At 36.2% G+C, this 17,023-nt stretch overlaps 1 protein-coding gene across 3 annotated transcripts in view; it reads right to left on the bottom strand.

Moving 5' to 3' along the window:
* Nucleotides 1-16,234, bottom strand: part of LOC107082988 (raftlin-like) — a 159,992-nt gene extending 143,758 nt beyond the window's left edge. For all 3 annotated transcript variants that reach the window (XM_015371911.1, XM_015371914.1, XM_015371912.1), the window contains exon 1: nt 15,708-16,234. The gene's annotated coding sequence lies outside the window, so the exon portion shown is untranslated. The remainder of the gene's footprint in view (nt 1-15,707) is intronic.
* Between the last annotated feature and the right edge of the window lie 789 nt (nt 16,235-17,023).

The raw sequence follows: 17,023 nt of genomic DNA, 5'->3' as shown, positions 1-17,023 counted from the left end.
GAAAAAAAAAGCCAGAGTTATAACAACATTTAATTTCCCTTTGGGATTAATAAAGTATTTTTGAATTGAATTGAATTGAATTAAGCATAAATATGGGAAAAGGAGATTGGGAGGAAATTATGTGGACAAGAGTGGAAATCATCTTGTTCCCCTTCACAAAGAGAGTACAGCTGGAATAATATTGTTAGATATGTTACAACAGCAGCACAAAAGAAATAAAAGATGTTGAAGACAAGATGAGGTAGACGGAGTCAAACCCCTCATTTTTTGTTTTTATTTCGGGAATGGCATATATTGTACCCTCCATTTAAAAAAATTGCATAGCAAAAATTCCAAGTTTGAAATATGAGTCATATTTGACTTTAAATATATGGAGCAAATATTAGGAGCACCATTTGGAATTCAGAGACAAATCTGTTTGTTAGGTCCAGTGAATGACTTGTAATAATATAACTAGAAAATAGCCATATATCGAGGGAATTCAGATTGGGTTAAAGTGAGATTAATATATATATAATAGGATGGTACATTTATTCTGCTAGATTAGAATCTGACAAAGGTAAGATTTGTCTTTATTTTGCAACACCATGGGCAATTATTTTTGTCTTAAAAATATAGTTTTTTTAAACTCCTTGAACAGTACAAAATATTATAAATAGTTAGCTTACCTGTATGTTTATCATTTTTATTTTAATATAGTTTTCTTTAATCTGTTGTAAGGCCTCTGTGGAAACTAATTGACAACAATATGATAACTAGAAAATAAGAAAAATTATACAATTGGTTTTAAGTTATGAGGCTAATTGAGGACTGCAGAAATGATCTTTTTTTTTTTTCAAAGGCCCATCTTCAGACTGTCTGTGCTCTCTCTCTTTATGTCTTGGTTGGATATTTTATGGTTTACAAAATTTGTATGTGGATTGAAATCAATAAAAAAGGTCAATTGAAACCAACATAAATTTATACAATTCGTCCCTGAGTTTGTGTGAGCAAAGCTTTTGTAGTTCTAAACATTTCCACACATGAGATGCATCTCTTTCTGGTTATAGTGCATAACCAGGTTTTTAGCAAGCCTTGGGATTTTTCCAATATTTTCCATATTATTGTTGCTGCAGTTTAAACAGTTTTTAATGAGATATCAGAGACAATAAGTGGCTTTTTGATTTGATCAAACATTGAGTAACATACCAGCTAACCCTAACTGTAACTCTGGGGAACACCAAAGAAAGAAATTACCACCAAATTTCTTCCCTACCGGTTTGCAATTATGTCCCCTCACAAAAAAACACAGAGAACCTCTTTTTAACTGCCAGGGATTTCCTTTATATTGTTTTAAAACAACGGCAACATTATTCTGTCCGGTGGTGCAATAACAGCATGCAGTGGGCTCATTTACAGGTCAGGTAACAAAGTTGATCATCACTTAACCCAAAACTTCCCAACACTTTCGCAAAAGTCAACAAACAGCCACCCTCCATCCTCATCATCATCGTCTTTATTTTTAGAGTGCTTTAAAACAGCTACAGCTGAAAACAAAGTGCTGAACATAGCTAAAAATAATAAAACAATCAAAACCTGCATACAAATATAAAATAAGCAATATATATATGAATTTGTTTAAGCTAAATACAAAAGGTCACAACAACTTTTTCCTTGCTCAGCCAAAGCCCGCATTATTGAGCTGGCGGAAAAATGGTAGAACAAAGCCTTAGCTCCATGGCTATGTAAGAGCCTGTGGCCATAAAGTGATACGTTCTTCAAGGTCACATGACCTGGCCAACGACGGTGCGGCTTCTCCCAAATTACATAGTCGGTATTTCAAGAGGTGAGCCCCGATGTAGCATCGATAGCGTCAAGTGCTCTGTTTGGTCTGTGGAATCATTCAGGTCTTTAGTTCACATATTCTGTGGTTTGCCTTTAACCAAAACATAAACAAAGTTGGCTGTTTGGAATTATGTCACTTTCTGTGAATTCTGGGCTGATGGCTTTCAGATTAGAGAATTGCCACCAATAATTGTGAGGGAACAACTTTACAAGGAGCAGAACTGCAAATTATTATTCTGTATAATATCCATGTTTGCTGTAAAACATCTGAGGACCATTTCCATCTTAATGAGCTTAATGATTCATGGCTTTAAATAGAAAACATTTTTGTCATATATTTCCTGTTCTTTCAGCTATTTAAAATCAATGCCAGAAAAGGTGCTGGACCAGTATACTGAGAACTGCCTTCCCTCCAACATATTTTCCTGTAAATTGATTGACAGTTTACTAAAAGAAAAATCAAATTAGGAATTCAAAATCAAAATAAAATTGGCAACAAAAAAGATGACCAGTGGTTCCTAAACTTACGTTTAATTTGTTCTGTTACAAAGTTTGCAAGTTAAATTGATTTTCCTAGAGCGGGAGGAAAATAAAGTAAAAAGGTTAAATTGTTAGGCTTCATCATTTTTGGGACTAGAAGAACAGAAAATTTTACTTGTCATTTAGTTCTATCATCATTGGTACTCAAGAAGGAACAAACATAGTAATCCTAAAGGACCTACCCCCCCAAAATAAGCACAAATTCCTCTGGCATCAAATAAAGCAGAACTGAAGAATCTCAGTTTTTCCAAATGTTGGATTTCCGCTGTTGTCTGGAGGTACTTGTAAATATCTTTATTCATTTCTCTCTGGACCCTGAGGACAGGAGGTAAAACAAGAACAGAGGATAAGGCTGTGTCATGTAGCCTGTGAGAGACGGAAAGGAGGGAGCCAGAACAATGAGATGGCAAGTAAGAGGGGTCAAGGAAGTGGTGCAAAATGAAGACAAAGTAGATGAGGAAAATGTGGAGAGGAATGCTTCTTTAGATCGGAGAGGAGGCGAGTGGTACTGAAGGCAAACAGATGTTATTTTAGAGTTAAACTCAAACAGGAAATGTGAGGTGATTATGATTTGTGCGATATGGTTTCTTTGTTGAAAGCTCTCCATGACAGAGTTTCATTTGCCCTACCTTATCTCCATGTTTCTAAATCTGATGGGCAGGGATTTAGGGATACTTTACATGGAAGATGGACATCGGACATGTTTGAAAAAGAAGCAGGAAGAGAGAGCTATTGATCTGACTTTTGCTGAATTAGAAACGATCCCTGTGCCATTTTGTTCTGCCTTTTGTCTCCTACTAATGGCATTTTCTGGTTTTATTCGATAAGAGGTTTTATCCAAGATCATAAGCTGGAGATTGAGTTGCTTTGTTGGGGCGGGAATGCACTTATCATTGGCCCTATAAACCAAAACATCCCAAAGCACTTTGAGTTGTGCTAAGCGTGATAGACAACAGCACTGCTGTGTTTTCTACATATCAGTCAACAGCAGTCTGTCAGTCAGGGGCATGTCCAGCTTTTTGCTTCCAGCTTTCTGCTTCAAAAGTAATCAAACAGGTTACAGCCTCTGGGGTTCATGCCTGGTATCAAACTGAACTGGTTTACTTATTTAAATGACATCACTGATGTGTTTTCATGTGAATTAGCTGATATGGTCCAAATAATAAGAGCTTTAACAAAACCCTTTTTAACCTTTACACCATTTCGCAAATGTATGCACAAACGACAGATGTTTGCTTTTTAAAGCAGGAAAGCTAACACTGAGGTAAATTAATTCAATTCAATTTAATTCAGTTTATTCATGTAGAACAATTTTACAACACTTGTCATCTCAAGGCTCTTTTCAGAGACAATTCAACCAGATCAGACTGCACAGTCAGAATGGTTCAGATTTTTCTATCTAAGGAAACCCAGCTGATTGCATCGACTCATTGACTCAACAGCAATGCGTCATATCTAGCATGCTTATAGTGACATTGGAGAGGAAAAACTCCCTTTTAACGGGAAGAAACCTCCAGCAGAACCAGGCTTAGTGTGAGCGGCCATCTGCTGAGGCCGACTGGGGTTCAAGGAGACAGTAGCAGACATACAGAAAGTAGCTGAGATACATTACAGGTTCCAAAACATAATGAAAAGGTTGATTTTTGTATTAATTCAAATTGAAATGTTAGTCATTTACTTGATAATTTCTAGCTGAAAAACCCTCATTCATTTTATTAGAATACGGAAAAATTGCACAAAAGCAAAAAAGTTATTGCCCTGCATTGCCCTTATTTGTCCAAATTATTTCCTTCCACTCAACTTTCCCTTATTATGCCTGCATACAGTGTGGACATTCTACAGCAATGCACCTTGTATAGTGTCAGCAAATACTGGAAAATTTAAATTTCCTCATCGGTTTTTGTAATGATTATTATTATTATTTGGAAATGTCTATGCTGCTGCCAGAATTGGTCAGGCCCCTCTTGAAGGAGAGGCTTTCCTTTAACTGAGCTCTACCTTGATAAATTATGTATGTTGCTGTTCATAACATAGACCTGATATAACAATTTTTTAACGCAAATTCCCTTTAATCGTCTAATATTCGTATAAACAGATCTTTGTTTTTTGTTTGCTTTGGTTTAATTTTGTTTTTTGTCTATGTAATAATAATAAAAATTATTGAAATGAATGTCTGAAGAAAATCATATTATAACATTTTTTTTTTTACTTTTGGATTAAGATAATAAAATATTAGAAATCTTTTATGATATTCTAATTTATCTTTATTTACCAATCCATGTTTCCTGCATTTACCTGTATTGGTAGATATTTGGTTGCTCATGAAAAATCCTGCAGTGTTTGATGATGAAAAATAAACCACAGCAACACATCAATGTCTGAAGGTTCTCAAACCGAGGCTCTGAAACTGACAGAAGCACCAAGCTGTGGCGATAAAGAGACATGTCAAATTCATTTTAAAAGGCGGCACAGCATCTAGCGGCTCACTCTCCATCCCACTTTGTAGTCCTGACACCTGCAGTCCAGCAAATAAAAACGATACAAAAAAAACATTTCTTCAGACAGCAAGCTTTCAAAAATACTTTGCAGGGATCCCACTGTTTAGATGATGATCCTCAAAATATTTCCAGTCATAATAGAAACTGGATAGCAAATCAGTGTTGGCCATGTTTGATTTTGCCTCAGGTTTTTAGGTTTTAATATAACATATCATCAGCTCTTGCCTATAGCAGTGAACTTAACCAGTCTGCAGCTAAAACACTGGGAAATCTTGAAATAAAACTTCTGTCTTTAGTTTTGAAACTATGTAGTTGTCCCTGGGTCATTTTAGAAGCAACAAAGATGAAAATGTATTTATTATTCTTGCTAAGAAATATTAATGTACATCAGTTTGATAGATTGCTGCAACAATTTCAAACCATGTTCACATAACAGATTGGACATTAGATCTGGTTACTTTAGATCTGGTTACTTTTAACCTAGATAATTGTAAAAAAAGACAAAAAAAAGGTAAAACTTATAACTTGAAAGAACTGTTTTTATTAGGTAAAACCTGTTTCTTTTTTTGTTTTTAGTCCTTTGATAGGTCTATCATCTAATTGTCTTCTGATATGACCTGGCTGCTCAGGCCAAACACAGTCTTCTAGCCTTATCTAACATTTTTTGGTCAGACGAATGTGCAAAGTTTAAAAATGTGTTTAATTGTTGTGATGATTAAAGCATCTTTCCGGCCACTGAAACAAGAAAACCGTTGGGTTATCAGACTGCAAAATCCTTGTAAGGCTGCAGATTATCATAGCAAGACTTCTTCCTGATCTGTCATATTGGAGGAGTCTTTAGATTGTGTCATTTGATTCACTCTTCATGTAGAAAAAAAATGGTCTTGTGAAGCTTAAAATTGCAGTTATTCATATTAGAAAATTGCACTTCAGCATAAAAGATGATCACACAAAGAGCCTATCAGGCTTCAGTGTTAGTGACAGCACTTAATGCTGCCTCACTGAGATCTCCCTCACATTACAGGGCTGCAGTTAGAAGGCTTTGATAGTAGCTTTGGACAGATCAAACCCAGCAGCTTGGCAAGCTTCAGAATGGATTAATGGGCGAAGACATTAATTAGGACACTTTTTCTCCTGTTTTTCCCCATGTAGTCTAGTTTTTTTTTTTTTTAGTTTTTTTTTTAGTTTTGCTGTCTAATACTTTTTCTCATGTGTGCTCTGGGCCGGTTTTAGAGGCTTGATCTTTTTAATCTGGCAAGTTAAGCTTTGTGCTGATTTTGGTGGTAGACACTTATTTAAAGTTTCCTCCTAAAATTGCTGGTGAAGGATGTGCGAGACAGGAATCAACAAAATGGGCCATTTTTGCATAGACAAAAACATCAACAGTAAATGTTGGAGTAACAATTCTCAGTGACCCGAAATTACAGCGACCTTCAAACCTGATAAAGATCTGGAAAGCCCCATAGTTTATCAGAGTAGCACAACCTTACACATGAAAAATAAATAAAACTAGTATCAAATTTGGTGTCTTTAAAAAGAAATGAAGTCAGTCAATGAAGGATAGTCAGTATATATGGAAAGTAAATATGTAGAAACAGGTAGTAAGAGAGCATGAGGTGCTTTCTCGTACAGACATCCCTTGTTTCTCACTGAACCCACCGAGAGTGGTTATAGCAACGCTATACTAAAATAAAAGTTTGAACCCAGGGAAAAGGCAAGAGTTATGCAAAGTATACAATAGTAGGATCTGCTCAACTCATAAGGAGGTTTCAAATCATTAGGGGGGATTATTTTTTTCATCTGCAGATTAGTTCATCGGTTTCAGATCAGATCACATAAGTTCTATATTTTACAGTTACCTGTTGGCTTATTCACCTTTGTGCATTAATCCTATATCTTCCAGTCACACATGTATTTATGTTTATGATAAACTCTAGATGAATCATTGAAGAAAAGTATAAATGAAAAAACCTTTAGGGAGAAGGGACCCCAGAAAAATGTCTGTGATATCAGTGGAACATCTGAAGTACTGTTTATAAGTAGGACATCTGCTTAGTGCACTTCTGGTTTAAGACCTTCTTCTACTCATGGTGAACGAGGGGAAATCACTCCTTAGATTTTTAGATAACTGCGGGTGTCACGCATCTTTGCTCTGACTGTCATCATCGTTTTAACATTTGAAAGAAGCGCTTATCATCCTGCATCACTGTTGTCTCAGAAGCTAATCAAAACCTTTTTTATGAATAGTGTGGGTTCAGCTGACGTCAGCTGGACAAACCGAAGTTGTTTAACACTGACTGCATTTATCTAATAAGAATTTACCAGCATGAAGTGACAAAATAGAAAAAGCTCAGATGACCAGTCTCTTTTTTTAGGGATTTTCAGAGGATAGTGAAACATGCTGATGAAGGTTCTCAGTCATCCAGGTCATAGTCATTCCGTAAAATGATCATTTGAATTGAGAAAGCTTCCTGGAGAGGTGGTGAAACGTCTTCAAATCTTGAAAACCAAGTCCAGTGGATATTTTTTGAATTTTTATGGAATGATAGTGAAACATCTACCAATAATAAACCATCATCTGAACAGCAGGGCTACATGTCAGCTAAAACCCAAAAAGGCTGTAATGTTAAAGCTGGAAACCCCCTTCATCCTTCCTTCCTTCCTTTCAACATTTACATGTGTTGCATTATGTGGCTGCTGTGAACCTATTCGCAGATTCAGCAAATCAGAAACTGGATTTTCCTCCACTTGACTGATTTTAAATGTAAAGTGATGGCCCTGCTGCTTCCTGAGGGAATATTTGCTTGTTTCTTTTTCCTTACTGTATCAGAACAGATGCAGATGTGAAAGTCAGATTTGATTTTTAACTTATAATAAAAAGTCAGATTTTAAATCGCCTGGTGATGTTTTTTTTTGACACTTTATATAAAAAAATTTATTTAGTCGGATTAAATATAACTAAACTAAATTAAAGGTAACTTTTGAGCTTTTTCAAAATAAGGATTTGACCTGAAACAAAATGAATATGTGAATATGTGGAAAAGAATCTAATGCCAAATAAAAGAAAATATGATGGATGGTCATTGATACTGAGGGCTTTCTTCTCTAAAATCACCGAGATCAATGTTAGAAATACTGGCACATTTTTATCCTTATCTGGAGCACACCACCAGACAATTGATAATAAATCTTTAGTTGGTCCCTCAAAATGTAACTAAATAAAAAATAAAAATCCAAATCATCAGAGAAACATTTGACCAGATCCCAATTCTTAGTTCTGAACGTTTATCTCAGTCCTTTGACCACAAAGAGCAGTCAACGAGGAACAGCCCAGGATCCTATTCAGTTTTACTCAATTTAAAAGTACTTTATTAATCGCAAAAGGAAATAGAATGTTACAAGTGATAGGAGTTGTTTTTTTTTTTTGTTTTTTTTTTTTACAACTTGTTGTTGTAGATACTGATGAGAGAAAGCAGGAAAGATCTCCTTATTCTGTTGTCGCACAACAGTCTGATGAAGAGGATGCTCAGGGTTGGCCAAACATCCTGGGTTGAATCCTGTTCTATAGGCTCCTACCTTATCAAATGTTAAATGAAAACAAACAGTGAAGACACACCCTGTTAGCTTTTTTTCAAATATGACAAAAGACACATCCTGTTGTGATAGCAAAGTGGAGAAAAGTATTTTTGTATAGAATCAGAGAAATCAAATTAAATACTTTCTTTTTAGTCTGTTCCGATGCTGTAAGCTACATTTATATTTAAGGTTCTAAATCAACTGCAGAAGGCAATAAATGTAAAGATTCTTTTTATATATTAATCTTAAGAAATTGGAACAAATTTTATTTTGTCATAAACTGCTAGAAAAAAAGTGCCAAACCTTAATTCCAGCACTTTTTATACCTTCATGATTCTTAGGTCAGAGCTAAAAATTTTTATTTAATTTTTTTATTAAACAACAAAAACATGTTTACATTTTCATAAAGGACTATTATTACGAAAGCAATTTAGTTTTGAGGAAGAAATTGGAGGACAAATATTTCTGAAAGAGTACAATACAATCTAGATTAAATAAAAACATGCAAAGAATCAGTAAAAAAAAAGGACTCTGATTTGTTTTTATTTAAACCATTTGAGTAGCAGCCTACATAGGAACCTTAGAAATTCCCAAAAAGATGGCGATGGCTGTTAAAAGTGGAAATTATATTCTGTCTCATAGAATTATTTTTGTGTTAAGTGTCCAAGGGCGATACATATTAAAAAGGAAGAGCTGAAGAGAATGTGAATAAACAATAGAGCTTGTCAGAAGGTTCTCGGCTGTTTCAAGGCTTCCAGTGTCTCCACAGAGCATGGCAGCCTTGGCCCACCTTTGTCTCCTCTCAGTCTCAAGGCTCAGTCCATCCTCATACACAAATGCCCACATACATGCACTCCCATCAAGGGAGATATTGCCATGGGAACAACCCCCTTTATGACGATCCTCATCTTTGGAGAAGAATAGGCCCCAATCTTCCACAACCTTTCCCGCTTTCATTGTTGGATTTTTTTCGTTTCCTCTTGTTTCCTGGTGCCAGTAAATTCCCCATCCCTTCTCAACCCCTGGAAAAATTCCTTATTTGCACTAAATCTCCATGGCCCTCTACACTCACAATATGCTTTTAACGCATTATATCCATCTATCTAGACAGATATAGGTCTATATTCACCAAATCTATTTGGTATCCTTTTGCCAACGATAAATAAATTATGAAAAAGTAATAATACTGGACAAAAATAGAAAATTCTCTGCTTTCTCCCGTCTTAACTATTTTCTCTATAACACAAGGGGTTCAGAAGAAATTTCCCATGAGTGACTCTTTGCTTTCTGTGGAATTGCTCTGGGCAGGTCATTTTTTATTTCACTAGCTCCAGCTCAGTTCTTAGATTTTTATGCACCCTATTGACATGACCATGTTGGACATTACCCAATCAATACCTCTGCAATTTTCCTGACCACCCATTAAAACACAAGTTAGATGCCTGGAAATTATCAGGGGGTCTTAGCTTTTATTTCTTTAGTTTGAGACAAACCTCGACTCGACCTAAATATTGACTGTTATTTTTTTCTTTAATTACTGTACACATACTTTTAATGTGTCAGGAATAAAATGCCTGTCTCATACAATATAATACTTATAAAACCCTGATGGCTGATCCCCTGTAGAGGAGCAAGAAACATATAGCTAAGCCTAAAATGATTCATAACCTTGTCAGATTTAGATTACAAATTATATTTATGTCTGTTTTTGACTGTATATGAGACAGGCAGCCTCCTAAAAACTCATGAAGCAATGCAAAAGGATTATCAATGAAATAATAATTTTTTTGATTTGATGAAATAAAGGGAAAGCTACTTTTAAACCCCTCTATATATATAAAGAAAAATACTACACTGGCATTTTATCAACCAAACTCCTTTATCCTGAAAACCCTCTTCAGACCCAACAATAGATGTGTCTGTTTAGTGCAAAACCTTCCGACTGAACAATAAATACATTTAAAAAAGCACAACCGAAATTAAATAAATCAAAAGAAAATAAAGTAATCAGATATAAAATCTGATAAATACCACATGACAGATAAAAGCGTTAGTGTGTCTAACTCCATATAGTGAATGCAGCAGAGAACACAATACGGTTTACATGAGTCAATGATTACCTTAATGAAATTTCACACGCCACACAGGGATTCAGATCAGATAGCAAAGAGAAAGTGATTAAAGTAGATGTTTGTTAAAAGACTGAAGCGAAAGAAAGTCAACACAGTGTTGGAAAACAAACAATGAAGGGGCTCAGGAAAGAAAATAGATTTAGAACCTTAATAGAAAGTCAGCAGCAATTTCATTTAACAGACATACAAATGCATTGCCTCACAAAAGTATTTGCACCCCCCGTTTAACTATTTCACCAGTTTTCATCTTATAAGGACAAAGGTACCTGTAGTGGATACATTTTTTAAGCAAATGCAGGCAAACAATAAGGGGTGATGCAAAACAACCAGTTGCCCTTAGCAGATTTGACCTGTGGTTAGTTTGTTCTCAGTATGAATACTGCTGCAGTTCAAGTATTCTGAGAATTTATACACAACAGAAGTAAACAAACAAGTCATGGAGAAGTTTAAAGCATGGTTAAATTATAAAGCGGCGTTACAATATGCTTTATTCTACAGTCCTACTAATATATGGGCATTCCACTACGATTAAAGGTTGGGAAAGGAAACACTAATCATACATGTAAAAGTAGCCAACAAGAACAACTGTAGAGGAGCTTCATAGATCTAAAACTCATGTTGGACAATATCCTGACGCGGCAGCAATTAGTACTTTATGAATCTGACCAAAAGAGATGGAAAATACTCATTGTTGAAAGAAACAAAAAGAAAACCTGTCTGCAGAAAAAAAAAACAAAGAACAAGTTGTTCTATTAGAGGGGATCAGTATTATCTAGTCTAGGGTTGGTTTCTTTAAAATAATTGATCAAACAATTTACAGTGTAAATATGCTTTTTCTAGACCACAGAGAATCAGATTTGTTAGTAAATAAATTAAGCTAAATAAACACAATCATATACTGCCTTTTCTGAGTCTATTTCCCATTAAAGTATACCAAAGTTATAAAAGTATCAGGGATGTAAATACTTTTTCAAGATACTGCAAGTTGGGCTGATTTGAGTAAAATTCTGAGTGATATTTAGCAGTAAGATTTAACCGTAATAATGTTTAATATGGATGATAATATAAAATCATTATTAAAGGTCATCCGTCTACTTTAGTAAATGCTACAGTCATCAATAAAGGTTAATGAATCATAAATAAAACTTTAAGCCTAATAAAATAGCTGGATCAGCTAATCAGTACAAAACACCTCCCCTGATGTTAGGAGGAGCTAATTAATTGCTGTAATCATCCTTCTTATTAACATCCATATGAGTAATCTTATCAAGATGACATTTTTAGCTTAGAATTTGATTTTAAGCAAATCTAAAGAACCAAGTACTGGGTCAACTTTATACACCTCTAAATTGTAAACCCTTAATATACACCATTTTTAGATCTACTAAATGTATGACTCTAAAATCTGGTGTTCTATATGTCCAAAAAAAAAGGTAAATACTGATACAAATTTAAGAAAAGGATATCAAAGGATATCAAAGTCAACACAAAAATACACAACCATTACTTACCGTTACTTCCCTTGCAATTTAGGTTATTAAATGTTTACACATGTCCTTGTTTAAACCTGAGTAATGACTCCCATATGAGTTTGCCATTGTATCAGAGCAAAAATCCCAATCACTCTCACATTTCCGGCAGCCATGCTGCAGAGTAGCCAGTGATGTGGCCATATGGAGTTTCTATAGAAAGATGTTGCTCTTCTTTATATGTATGGAGGACATACATGTGCATGCATGTGCATATAATACCAACGTTTAGGTGGAAGTTTGCAGCTGTGCTTTGGAGCTAATGTATTTCTGCAGTGTTTATGCATGCTCACAGGACCTGGTCGGAACGTGTTGATCTGTTGTGCATCTGCTGTCCTATATACAGCTGATTAGTTAGAACTGATCTGTAAACAGATGTTTGTTTCTGTAGCCTTTAGATCATGCAATTGTACTTTCTAGGTTATGTCACAACCTTATTGTAATTATGGTTTTTCAAGATAAAGTTTCTTTTTTTTTTTTTTTTTTTCACGGGCCTTAAAGAGGGTTTGGATTTCATCTGAAAGGTGAAGTTAAAGGGTTATAGTTAGGAAACGTAGGACTCAAAAGACACTTCATTTTTGTGCTCTTCATTTCTTCAATGCCAGAGTGTAAAATGCATGATATTACAGTACTAATGAAAATACAGTGTACTGTATCCTGCAAAATATGGGGATTCTTCATGATACAGGTGGGGTGTTGAAGCCATACCAGCAGTAATGCTCCTGTAAGTCATTTTAAAGAAATGTCTGTGTAAAGTGGGAAGCCCTTGATTTGCAAGTCAACCTGCTTCCCAGCCTATGCCATGAGATATGGATCACAGCTAATACAACAACATTCACGTATAAACAATTTATATTAGCTTCTTTGGAATGTCGGCTGGACTAAAACAGAACTTGGAGTTGCATTATCTTCGGGGAGTTCGGATTAGAGCATCTGATCTGAATGCTTCCCTCCATATGTTTTCTGGTACAGCAGTCAGCCTAAGAGCAGGTCGACTTTTCTACAAAACTCAGGGGAGAAAAAAAGAAGTTGATTTTGTTTACTCATTTAGAAAACACAACATCATCCTTCCATAACTCAATATTATTTAATCCCATGACAGCCAAAACCTTCTAATCTACACTGATGAATTCGTTGTAATTAAGATTCAGGTTAATATGAGGTCAGTTTAAACAAATTCAAGGGCTTAATTTAGTATCTCTTAAATTAAAGTTGGATAATCTTGTAGTTTTAATACGATCCATGTTGGTTATACAACATGATTAACTGTATCATTCAAACCGTGTGTGTTGTGAGGAGGAGGGGGGTGTTTCAGAGAAAACTCCTGACCCTCCTACACTGTCGAGTTATCACCGGCTGGTCCCCCACATCTCACCAGCTGGAACCAATTAACTGCAGTTCTCTGACTCTCAGCTCTCACTCACTTTCTCCCCCAAACACACGTTCATTTTTCTTGTTCACCTCACCCTTTGCTCTTCCTCTCCACTCCCCCTAAACAGTTCTGAGCTCCTCCTTCAACCCATGCCGTCCCTCAAGTTGTTTTCCGTTTAAACCTTCACTAGGATGCGCACTCAGAAGGACATCTGACTCAGAGAACATGGTGCAGCCATGCAAAAATTCACTGAGAGAAAGAGTTATACCAGCAGGAATAGCTTAGAACAGAAAATGACTCGATGCAATCTGCTGGGTTCATTATATAAAAAAACTTTTTAATCAGTGTGTCTGTATGGTTTGATTTAATTGAGTCTGTAAAGTGCCTTGAGATGGCATGTGCTGTTCAATTTAATTGAAAGGAAGTGTTTCCATGGATGTCCAGATAATCCTTGAAAGAATAAGTTAGTCTTTAATGCTTGTACAGAAATTAAAGTTGAAAAGGAATAGCTAGATAATCAATTGTGCTTGCTTACAGATGTTCAATAACAATACCAAGGTTTACTGGTGAATGCATTACCTCAAAGATGAAACGGTTCCTGACTGTCAATGTTAGAAGTGTTGTTTAGCCAATGAGGCGTCTGAGTTCATTTTGTTCTACAGCAGGGATCTGAAAGCTGTGACTCTGACGTGAGGCTCTTTAAGTCTTCCTCTGTGCCTTTAATAACTTACCGAAATTGATGTGCAATGTTTTTTTTTTAAAGGAGGAAATAAAAAAGGCTTGTTTTAGAACTTCTTCTATCTATCTTAGAGCAATATCAGCACATAAGTTTCTAAACTGACTGATTCAAAGATTGAAATAAAATCATAAAATATTTCTGTTTGTGTGCCATTTTTCTGTAAACATGCTTCTATTTCATAAATGAGTAGTTTCTGTAAATAATCAAAGTGGTCATGTAAGAAAAGTGTTTCCTTACCTTCTCGAATTACATATTTCCTGTGCTCTAAAGTAAAGAAATAAGTAACTAACAAATATGCTTCTTTCATGCTTCAATATATAGTTTGTATGTATGTTAGAAATGCAAAGCGAGACTTTTTTGCCGATGGTGAAAAATTTGATTTAGTAAGAATAAGAATTGTGGGGGGTCAGAGGTCATAGAGGTTCCTGACCTTTGTCCAACAGTTTGAAAGATTATTCACAAGTGAAAAACATTTAATACATCTGCCAATCTTCCCAGAAGTGGACATCATAACAAACTGAGACCAAAGTCAGATTGTATAATGCCTGAAAAGATAAGCTTCACTTTAGATGCTCAAGGCTTTACAAAGCATTTTAAACTTTGAATTTTATAACAAAACTCTAAAACAAAGGAGAAAACAGTAAAAAGCTTCCTTCTCTATAAAATATGTGGTATATAACCAGGGCACCTCAATGATATGCTATTTAAAAAAAAAATAAAAAAAAAATAAAAAAAATAAAAAAAAATATATTACCAAAGTTCCTCATACCAAAAGCACAGTGTTCATGATTTGAGTTTGTCTCCCAGCCAGGGTATTTTAGAATAACACATTTTCATACACTGTCAACAGCCGAAGTTACACCTAAACTGCATAATTTAACCAGGTGATGATGCCTAAAGCAGCAGCAAATCTACAACAGAATGGCTTAAAAAAGCAGAAGGGTCAATGTTTGGCAACAGACCAAAGTCCAGATTTCAACCTGATTGAATCTGAAGGTTGAACCCAAAAAGAGATGTGGCGACACAAACCTCTTAAACCCTCAGGGAAGTGAATCAACAGTTTTATGAAGAGTATGTCAGGTGCGTCTAAAAGCTTTTGAACCCGGGATTGTACTTAGTTTATCCTTATAAATATACAGTGCAGCAGTTCACAAATCAACATGTCACTGCATGGTGACAAACCATATCGGGGTCTAATCTGTGGCCACTCTCACACTTCAAATCAACCAGGGCTATTTATATACACCATGACGGGGTGATTTTGCATGTTGCCTTGTAGCGATCTAACATCTTGCATGTGGTGTCTGTGGATTTAAAGCTATTTGTTGGACACACTCATGAATAATGGTGTGAATCAGCTCTGTTGCACAGTAAACACTTGCAGCCATGTGGTTTAAGTTTACAGTGGCTCCTGTCCAGGGAATCAGGCGGGAGCGCAGAGGCTGAAACATCTGTTAAGACACACACACATGTGCTGAGAGGTTGAAGCAAACTTACCTGGTTCAGAATGTGGTTGAGAAGTTCACTGCTTGGAGACGAAACTAGAGCTCCCTTCAGAATATCTCATTATACTTTATAGGTAGCAAAGAAGAGAAGATTGCTTCAGCTCTGCCCAATAAACTGATGGAGGTTGCAGAGGAGATGGCTCTCTGATGGGAAAACACAATCCTCCGTCTGAGAAACAAGCAGCAACAGCAGCAACAGCAGCTCCAGCGGTTGGCTTCGTCTTTCCCCTTCTTCAGCACCTAACGGAGCTCAAACACACTTGTACACTCGGTGCGTTTAGGTCATGCTCAAAGTATGTTGTGCAAGCTCAGGGAAACCACATCCTGTCACATATTTACCTCCCTTTTCTGTCTCTCCCTCCCTCTCTACAGTCTATCTCTCTGTGTGGTGTTCTACCTCTTTTTCCTGTGCACTCGTCTCTCTCTCTGCCCTGTGATTGTCTGAAGCAAACTGAGCGCTCTGACCCAGCCTCTCTCTGCGTCTGTCTCTCCAGCAGCCGCTCTGGTTCCACACGACTGACTAAAGAATCCATCTGAGGAGAGGGAAAGGGAAGGAGGAGGGGGATGACAGGGAGGCTGGAAGGAGGAGGAGGAGAAGGAGGAAAGGCGGAGTGCTTTGTATGGGAAATACCAGAGTTAGAGGAAAGGAAGAACAGCAGGGAGGTTTGCTGGTGTTGTTTAGGGAATGAAGGACTTAAGAAAAGGTGAGCAGATCAATAACCTGAAAGAGAGAAAGATGTGAAGTCGATAATGCAGACCTGCATGCTATGGCTGAAGAGTTCCACAGTGTGGGGAAAACTATTTCAGTCCGTCGCTGGTCTTTAATCTTCGGTTTTCACCAACTGCAGTTTCAAAATCAAGATTTTAATTTTCATTATAAGAGAAAAAAAAGCTTCTCAACCCAAAATTTCAATTTCTTATAAAGTAATAAGCCTTTCGATATGTTTAGATGTCAGTCGCCTTGTCTCTGATTTCTTTTAGCCAGCCACATAATGACTGTGGTTTATATTTGGAGCAGCTCATTATTCAACAGATGATGCATTAATAGAGCCGAATCGTGTCACAAACTTAACCAAAATATTGACATTAAACACATTTCGACAAAAGGTAAACATTTTCTCTCAATAAACAAAATCAATCTGAAAAATGACAAGTCAATCAAAATAAAATATTTTGATCTTTAAAAAAAAAATAACAAAAAAAAGAGGCCATCTGTAAAGAGGTCAATGGCTGTGTGATTCCTGGATGGGGCCGCCTTTCACAGCTGCTTTTTGTATCTCTGTTTCTGTCTCCTTGAACCCGAGTCGG

Source organism: Cyprinodon variegatus, unplaced genomic scaffold (assembly GCF_000732505.1).
Source record: "Cyprinodon variegatus isolate N-32 unplaced genomic scaffold, C_variegatus-1.0 Scaffold66, whole genome shotgun sequence".
NCBI classification, from domain to species: Eukaryota; Metazoa; Chordata; class Actinopteri; order Cyprinodontiformes; family Cyprinodontidae; genus Cyprinodon; species Cyprinodon variegatus.
This window is presented reverse-complemented; position numbering and strand designations above follow the sequence as displayed.